Source organism: Hyaena hyaena, unplaced genomic scaffold (assembly GCF_003009895.1).
Source record: "Hyaena hyaena isolate Hyena2069 unplaced genomic scaffold, ASM300989v1 scaffold_288, whole genome shotgun sequence".
Taxonomy (NCBI): domain Eukaryota; kingdom Metazoa; phylum Chordata; class Mammalia; order Carnivora; family Hyaenidae; genus Hyaena; species Hyaena hyaena.
In genome coordinates this window covers 136,005-145,275 of record NW_024080922.1, presented here as the reverse complement: position 1 = coordinate 145,275, position 9,271 = coordinate 136,005, and positions in this window count along the sequence as shown.

Here is a 9,271-nt window from a genome sequence, read left to right as displayed (position 1 = left end):
TACCACACTCAGCTCTCTCCCCCTTCCAGCTGAGGGGTCTGTTCTAGCATTCCTCCAGAAGCTCATGTGCTGCATGAATCTACTGGTCTGAATCCTACTGGGGAGCTCTGTGGACACCAAATAGCTGCTATGGAATTCAACTTGTATTGCCTCTTCTTCCTGTGTCTGATGGCCCCAAAATGGTTATCATAAAAGTAACCATTCATTGCCCCACTTACTTTTGATAATCATGGAAAGCTGTTGGGGAGGAGGGGCGGGGCTCAGTTAGCATCTTGATAGGTGCTTGGGGTTTGTGAGGCTGAGCAAATCTGACTGCAGGTGTCAGGCATATCCCCTGAGCAGTGCAGGTCCTCTGGTCAATTCTACCTCGTCTGCCATGACTATTAAAATATAGAATGTCCTGGGGCCCCTGGGTGGCTCAGTGGGTTAAGCGTCTGGCTTCAGCTCAGGTCATGATCTTGCAGCTCACTCATGTAGGGCTCTGTGCTGACAGCTCAGAGACTGGAGTCTGCTTCAGATTCTGCTTCTCACTTGGCCCTCCTCTGCTCATTCTCTCTCTCTCTCTCTCTCTCTCTCTCTCTCTCAAAACAATAAATAAAAATTTTAAAAAATTAAAAATAAGGAATGTCCTGTCACATACCTAAAATCCTCCTGAGAAACATGTTTTGGGAAATACCGACTTAAAGACATAAATAAGATTTCAGGAAATTATGGCCCAGCGATCATCTCATCCAAATTCCCTCCTTTGATAGAAAGGAGGCTCAGAGAAGAAAGGTGACAGCCATGATCACAGCTGTTCCTCACAGCAGTCCCCTTGAATTCACTATGATCCTCATTCTACAGAAAACCGAGACCACAATGGCTAAGTGACTGTGATCACCCAGCTAGCAGAGTTGGGACTTCCAGAACTGTTCTTATCCATTACTCTAAAATGAATTTTGAAGGTAGGCAATTCTGAGTCTTAATCTAATACCACACGCAGGCCACATTCCATTTCCTTCCAGGGTGTAGACTGGAGGAGCCATTCTTCAATATACCAAAAATCCACACATTTCCCCCTCAGGTCTGGGTGTCTGAATCACCCAATTCTGTTCTATGCATGAGATGGTCTATACCAAATGGTTCAGGAGAAAATAAAATATTAAATGGGAATATATATGAAATTTGCAAAATCAAATGAATCCCTAGCCTGCTGGAGTATTTACTTAAGCAATAAACAGGTAAGAAGCAGACTATTTGTTTGCTTCAGATGTATGAAAGCCTTTAAGACTCTGGATTTAAACGTAAAACACTGAATTTACATTTAAGATTTATATTTATGTCCTAGCATATGTACTCATTCAATATTATTATGAGGTTAAAAATGAAACAGGTTATGTATAGTCTGGAGATCAGGGACAAACAAAATCTTTTGTTTAAAGTCCAGAATTAGAAATTCTTTATTCCCAGGGCACCTGGGTGGCTCAGTTAGTTAAGCACGTGACTTGGGCTCAGGTCATGATCTCAAGGTTTGTGTGTGGGTTTAAACCCCATGTCGGGTTCTCTATTGTCAGCACGGAGCCTGTTCGGATCCTCTGTCCCCTTATTTCTCTGCCCGTCTCCTGCTTGTGCTCTCTCTCTCTTTCTCTCTCAAAAATAAAATAAACATTAAAAAAAAAAAAAGAAATTCTTTATTCCTAGTAGACTGCAAGTTCTTCAAAAATGAGGACCATGCCATATTCATCTTAATCCCTACTGCTTATCGCAATGTTTACATAAAACAGACACTCAGTGAATCTTCATTGAACAAATGATGTCTAAGCTTCTGTTTTCTTTGGCAAGGGACACATGGCCTTGGTCGATGCCTACACCTGCTTATGTCAATGCCCACCACTAGCTGAAGCTTGACTGCTTTCTTCTGTGCCAGGTCTTGGGCCTCCAGGGATTTCCCAGAGAACATGGCTCCTGGCTGATGGCTATGGTCAGGGCAGCTCATTGATGTTACACATCTGTTACATACAGGCATACTCCAGAACTCACTGCTCACCGCCAACATCCTTAAGGTTGGTTGTGGCCAGAAATGAGGAGGAACAACTGCTGAATGAAGGAGGTGCTTGAGGAAAGCAGGTGTCAGGAGGGCTGGTCACATAGTGAGCAGTGTGCAGATGGAGTGACTGGGAGATAGCTAGAGAAATACCAATAGCACCCACCTTCCACCCTCATAACATGCTATGGCATTTTTAAAAATGTTTATTTATTTATTTTGAGAGAGAGTGAGTGAGCAGGGGAGCAGCAGAGAGAGCGAGAGAGATAGAGATCCCAAGCAGGCTCCATGCTGTCAGCGCAGAGCCCCACTCAGGGTTTACTCGTGAACCATGAGGTCATGACCTACGCCAAAATCAAGAGTCAGATGCTTAACCAACTGAGCCACCCAGGAGCCCCTATGGCAGTTTTAAGACAGAAAATTCTTTCGTGTATGGTAATTATAATCATTCCAAGATCCGCTGACAGTAAAATGAGGACTATTTTGAAAAGGCTGTTGTAAGAGTCCTAGTGTGAGATAAGGGCCTGGCCTAAGGTAGAGGCAGAAGAACAGAGACCCCTCAGCTGAGTCTTTCAATCCTAATTCGAAACCACTCAGTTTAGGGTCCCTGCCTACTTTCAACTTTTTTATCTAACATGACATAATGAAGCACAATGAAGGGAAGAAAAAATCCATGATCACCTGAATTGATACAGCAAAAGAATATCATAGGGGCACCTGGGTGGCTCACTCACTTCAGCATCCAGCTCCTGATTTTGGCTCACGTCATGATATCGTGGTTCCTGAGTTTGAGCCCTGCATCAGGCTCTGTCCCTATCCTGCTTGCATGCTCTCTTTATCAAATTAAATAAACTTTTAAAAATTTTAAGAAAAAGAATATAACATTCAACACCCTTCCATGATAAAAATGCTCAACAAAATATAAATAGTAGAGACTCCCTCAAGATGTTAAAGATCATATGAAATACAAAAACCTCACAGCTAGCATCATATTCAATAGTGAAAGGCTGAACACTTTTCCCCCAAAGTTGCCTGCTTTCATCACTTCTGTTCAACAGAGTATTGGAAGTTCTAGCCAGAACAATTAGGCAAGAATAACAAATAAAAGACACCTCAGCTGGAAAGAAAGAGGATCTTCATTCATAGATGATAGGACCTTATATATGGAAAACTCTAAAGATTTCACACACAAAAAATTGTTAGATCCAATAAATGAACACAGTAAAGATTCAAATATAAAATCAACACCCCCAAATCAGTTGTATTTGTATACATTTGCGGCAAACAACCTAAAAAGGAACTAGTGAAATGATTTCATTTACGGTAGCATTAAGCAGAACAAAATACTTAGGAATAGATTGACTCAAGGAGGTAAAAGATTTGCACGCTGAAAAGTACAAGACATTTCTGTGAGTTGAAGAAGACCTAAATAAATGGAAAGATAACCCACATCCATGAACTGGAATATTGTTAAATGTCAATACTACCCAAAGCAATGTACAGATTCAATGCAATCTATATTAAAATCCCAGTGGCATTTTTATAGAAAAAGAAAAACTCACCCTGAAATTCATATGAGATCTCAAGGAATCTCAAATAGCCAAACTATCTTGAGAAAAAAAGAACAAAGTTGAAAGATTCACACTTCCTGATTTCAAAACTTACTACCAAGCTAAACAGTGTGGTACTGGCATAAGGAGAAACATATAGGCCAATGGAATAAACTACAGAACCCAAGAATAAACCCTGACATGTATGGTCAATTGATTTTGGCAAGGGTGCCAAGACCATTCAGGGAAAGGCCATTCAGGGAAAGAACAGTCTTTTCAACAAATGGTGGTGGGAAAATTTGGATTCCACGTGCAAAAAATAAATTTGGACCCTTATGTTACACCATATGCAAACATTAACTCAAAGTGAATGAGAGACCTAATCTTAACTACAGCTACAAAAATCTTGGAAGAAAACATAGGAACATCGTGGGAAATGTTTATGATATTGGATTTAAAAATGTTTTAATGAGGGGTGCCTGGGTGGCTTAGTCGGTTAAGCGTCCGACTTTCGCTTAGGTCATGATCTCACAGTTCGTGGGTTCGAGCCCCGTGTCGGGCTCTGTGCTGACTGCAAGCTCAGAGCCTGGAGCCTGTTTCAGAGTCTGTGTCTCCCTCTCTCTCTGACCCTCCCCTGCTCACGCTGTCTCTCTCTCTCCTAGAAATAAATAAAACATTTAAAAAATTAAAAAAAAAATAAAATAAAATAAAAATGTTTTAATGGGTATGACACCAAGAGCATAGTTCACAAAATGTGAAAAAATAGATAAATTGGACTTCAACAAAACAGAGCTTTTGTGCCTCAAGGGACACCATGAAGAGAGTGAAAAGACACCCCACAGAATGGGAGAAAATTTTCACAAATTGTGTATCTGATAAGGGATTGATATCCAGAATATATAAATAACTTCCATAATACAATAACAAAAAATAAACAACCCAATTCAAAAATAGACAAAGGAGTTAAGCAGATATTTCTCCAAAGAAAATATACAATGGACAACAAGCACATGAAATTGTTCGACATCACTAATCATTAGGGAAATGCAAATCGAAACTACAAAGAGATATCATGTCATTCCTATTGAGATACTTTTTATCCATAAAATGAAAAATGACAAGTCTTGGCAAAGATGCAGAGAAATCGGAACCTTTGTACATTGCTGGTCGGAATGTAAAATGTGACAGTCACTACAGAAAACAGCTGGGCAGTTCCTCACAAAGCTATGCAAAGAATTACCATATGATCCAGCAATCCCAGGTCCTAAATTTATACACAAAGGAATGAAAGCAGGGGCTGGAGCACATCCTTGTATACCAATGTTCATTGTAACATTCTTCACAATGGCTAAAAGGAGGAAACAATCCAAGTGTCCACAAACGAATGAAAAGGTAAACAATATGTGGTATATTCATACAATGGAATACTATTCAGCCTTAAAAAGGACTGAAGCTCTGATAATATGCTACACATGAGTGAACCATGAAACCATCATGCTAAGTGAAGTAACTCAGGTACAAGGACAAATGTTATACAATTCCAATTTCATGAGGTACCTAGAATAATCAGATTCATAGAGACAGAAAGTAGATTTTAGGTTACCAGGGACTGGGATGAGGGGGATTGGGGAGTTTACAGCTTAATTGTTATGAAGGTGCTATTTGGGGTGGTGAAAAAGTTTTGGGAATGGATAATGGAGATAGTTGCACAATACTGTGATTGTAATTAATGCCACTAAATTGTACACCTAAAAAAGGTCAACATGGCAAGTTTATTTTATATATTATAAAAGGATTTAAAAAATTAATAATGTGGGACACCTGGGTGGCTCAGTCAGTTAAATGTTCAACTTCAGCTCAGGTCATGATCTCACAGTTAGTGAGTTCCAGCCCATGTCAGCTGTGCTGACAGCTCAGAGCCTGGAGCCTGCTTCACATTCTGTGTCTCCCTCTCTCTCTGCCCCTCCCCAACTTGTGCTCAGTTTCTCTCTCTCAAAAATAAATAAACATTAAAACATTACAAAAATTAATAATGTGATACACCAAAAACCGTTGACTTGTACACCTAAGATAAATGAATTGCATGGTATGTGAATTATATCTTAGTAGAGCTGTCAGAAAGAAAAAAAGAAAAAGAAAGACAACACAGTAAACAGTTTTGAGGGGGAAAAGCTGTGATTCAAGAATTTCGTAGGCAGTCAGACAGTTCTTCAAGCACATGAGCAATAGAAAGACATGTCATGTGTGGCAGAGCTTCTTAGAACATCTATGTGCCCTTCTTCGAACAATTGCTTGTGACCAAGGAATACCCTTTTCCAAGCAAGCTGTCTAGAGCCCTATCCCATTCATGAAGGCTCTACTCTCATAACCTAAGCACCTTCCAAAGGCCCTACATCCCACCACCATCATATTGGGCATTAGGATTCCAACATATGAATTGGTGTGAGGTGTGGGGATGGAGCAAACATTCGTCCCATAGCACCAAATTTTTACACTGTGGTCCAAACCCGTCTCCTTCCTTGAATCCTTCTCAGTTCTTTATATTTTGAATGAACTTCTTCCATTTCTCTAGTCAGTAGTTTTTCAGGTGTATTTCCCCTTTTCAATTTCTGCTTTGTCTTATTTATTTTCTCTCTTTGATCTTTGGGGGTAGAAATCCTATTTTGAACACCTTTGTATCCCCCCAAAGCACCTGACATAGTACTTATCGACTTAAGGCAGTTATTTAGTACTTGTTTTATTGACTTTCTAAAGCTCCGATGTCAATATTTTTAAGAATTTTATTTGAGGGAGAAAGAGAGAGAGGTAGAATCTCAAGCAGGATCCATACTGAACCCCGAGGTGGGACTCAAGCCCAAGACCCTGGATCATGATCTGAGATGAAATCAAGAGTCAGACACTCAACCACTGAGGCACAAGGGCACCCTTCTGATGTCACTATCAATGATACATTTTGATAATCTGAATAATGCCAAAGGTTTCAATTTATTTGAAATTAAATTAGTTCCCAATAAAAAATTCCACAATTTAACACACTACAGAATTAAGCCTGCAATGTAAATTAATCCCGTTTGACAAATAGAAGAAGTAATTGGTGATTAAATATTTACTTGAAGAAAAACATACATTTATGTAACTTTAGTGTTTTCAGGCAATATTTCATTTTCATAAGATCTCCAAATTGATGGATTTAATAAGGACTTTATATCAAGGTCCTTAATACCAACTGGCCATCCAAGTGCAAAAACTATGTCAGATATTATTAGAAGTACCAGATACTGATACATGGGGATTCTCACTCATATACCAGGTATACTGTTGTTCTACTTTAAGCGGAAAGAGCTGTCCCAAGATGGTTGTCTGTCCCCAGAGAAGGACTAGTGGTCACCCAGGCGGCAGCTGGATGACCCTGAAAGCTAGTGTTGTCAAACCCTGACAGCCTGAGGTATGGATCTCCTCTATGGTATATGCCCACCACACCAGAAAGTTAAAGAGCCCACTAGCAAAGCAGACACTCTCTGTGCCTCCAATCCTAAGCAATATTCAGCTTCACCCAGTTCTCACATTTTCTGAGGAACATGGCGTTTCTTTACCAGCATCAATACCTTTCATTAAATTATGCTCAGTTTGATCTGGAGATTATTTTGCTTTATTTAATGTTAACCTTGTGAGATTTATCTTACCATTGGAAACTAAAAGAATCGTATCTTCGATTTTAGAGAATGATTACAGCTTCAGGTATATCTTGGTAAAAATAAAACAAACTCCTCTCTGTGTCCTTTATAGTCTGCTGTGAAATTTGACTAGCAGTGTTTATTCAATAAGGTCTGAAAAATGGTGACTTCCATATTTCTCCAGTAATCTATTGTTTTTAAAAAAGATTTTATTTTTTTATTATTTTTAATGTTTATTTATTTCTGAGAGAGAGAAAACCCAGTTGTGGAGGGGTAGAGAAAGAGAGGGAGACACAGAATCGGAAGCAGGCTCCAGGCACTGAGCTGGCAGCACCAAGCCCAACGTGGGGCTTGAACTCACGAACTGTGAGATCATGACCCGAGCCAAAGTCAGACACTTAACTGACTGAGCCACCCAGGTGCCCTTTAAGATTTTATTTTTATGTAATCTCTACACCCAACATGGGGCTCAAACCTACAAATCAAGAGTCGCATGCTCTACCAGCTGAGCCAGCCAGGGAGTCCCCAGTAATTTATTCTTGCAAACATTTATTCACTTGCTACTGGGTACCAGTTATTCGATGTTGCTGTAAATGTAGTTGGGACCAAGGCAGAAACAGTCTGCGCATAAATAAGACTTTCTTAAACTGAATAAAAGACTTAATTAAATATGCAAGACAAAAGGGCAGACCCAGTAGCAGGCAAGGTGCCTGACCTACCAGACCTCAGGAGGGTCCTGTGCCAACACTCTGGGGAGGCTGTCTGTTGAACTTCCTTTGTTTTTTTTTGTTTTTTTTTTTTAAATTTTTTTTTTTAATGTTTTATTTATTTCCAGGAGAGAGAGAGAGAGACAGCGTGAGCAGGGGAGGGTCAGAGAGAGAGGGAGTCACAGACTGAAACAGGCTCCAGGCTCTGAGCCGGCAGTCAGCACAGAGCCCGACGCGGGGCTCGAACCCACGAACCGGGAGATCACGACCTAAGCGAAAGTCGGACGCTTAACCGACTAAGCCACCCAGGCGCCCCTGTTGAACTTCCTTTGAACATTAAGTATTTGTCGCCCCAAATATCTCCCACTGAAAATGTAGCATATTAAAATTCCAGGGTTTCAGGAATATGGATGGCATTTATTTAACTACTAAGAAAGCAGCCACGTTTTGTAAACTCAAGCTATATTATAAATGAGGACCTGGGATTCTGAGTAACGCGGACCTTACCAGCGATTTGGGAGGTCCCGTTTCTCGGGGGGAGAGGGCTCTCGCCCTAACTGCTCAAAGGGAAGTCTTAGCTTAGTGACAAAGTAAGTGCATGAGTGCTGAAACCAGTTTTTCCAGATTTGAGGACCAGCTGCAAATGGGACCTTGGGTTTAACTTTTCTCTCTTCTTTCTTTTCCTTTTCTTTTAGGTTAATCAGTAAAGAACGTAGGTAGAGAAGAAACAAAATCTGTAACTGGCTGTGATCAATTATGTGTAAACAGCTTGCAGTCAGATCTGCCAACTTCTCTTTCCCTTGTGTTTTTCATCCTAAAATAGGATAATAAGAGCACCGAGCTTATGGAGATACCCTCCATGGCACTAATTTATTATGTTATATCTATCATTTTTCCTACGTTCTAGGCTGCAGGACCTGGGTCTGTCTCAGTATTGTAGCTCCAGTGTTGGGCCGGTGTCAGTAAATATTTGCTGAACAAAGGAACAAATACTAACGCCAACAATTCATAGGATTGCAACAGATTTTTAAGTGTCAGACACCAAGAGCTCTTATTTTTTAATAACTCTGAATTACATCCCAAATACCATAGAAATTCTAAATTTCGCCCTGATTATCTTAATTGGACCTTGCCTCTTGCCACCTAGGCAGGGCCAGAAAACAAAGTTTATTTTTAATTTTTTTAATGTTTATTTTTGAGAAAGAGAGAGAGACCGAATGCAAGCAGAGGAGGGGCAGAGAGAGAGAGAGAGGGAGACACAGAATCTGAAACAGGCTTCAGGCTCTGAGCTGTCAGCACAGTGCCCAATGCGGCGCT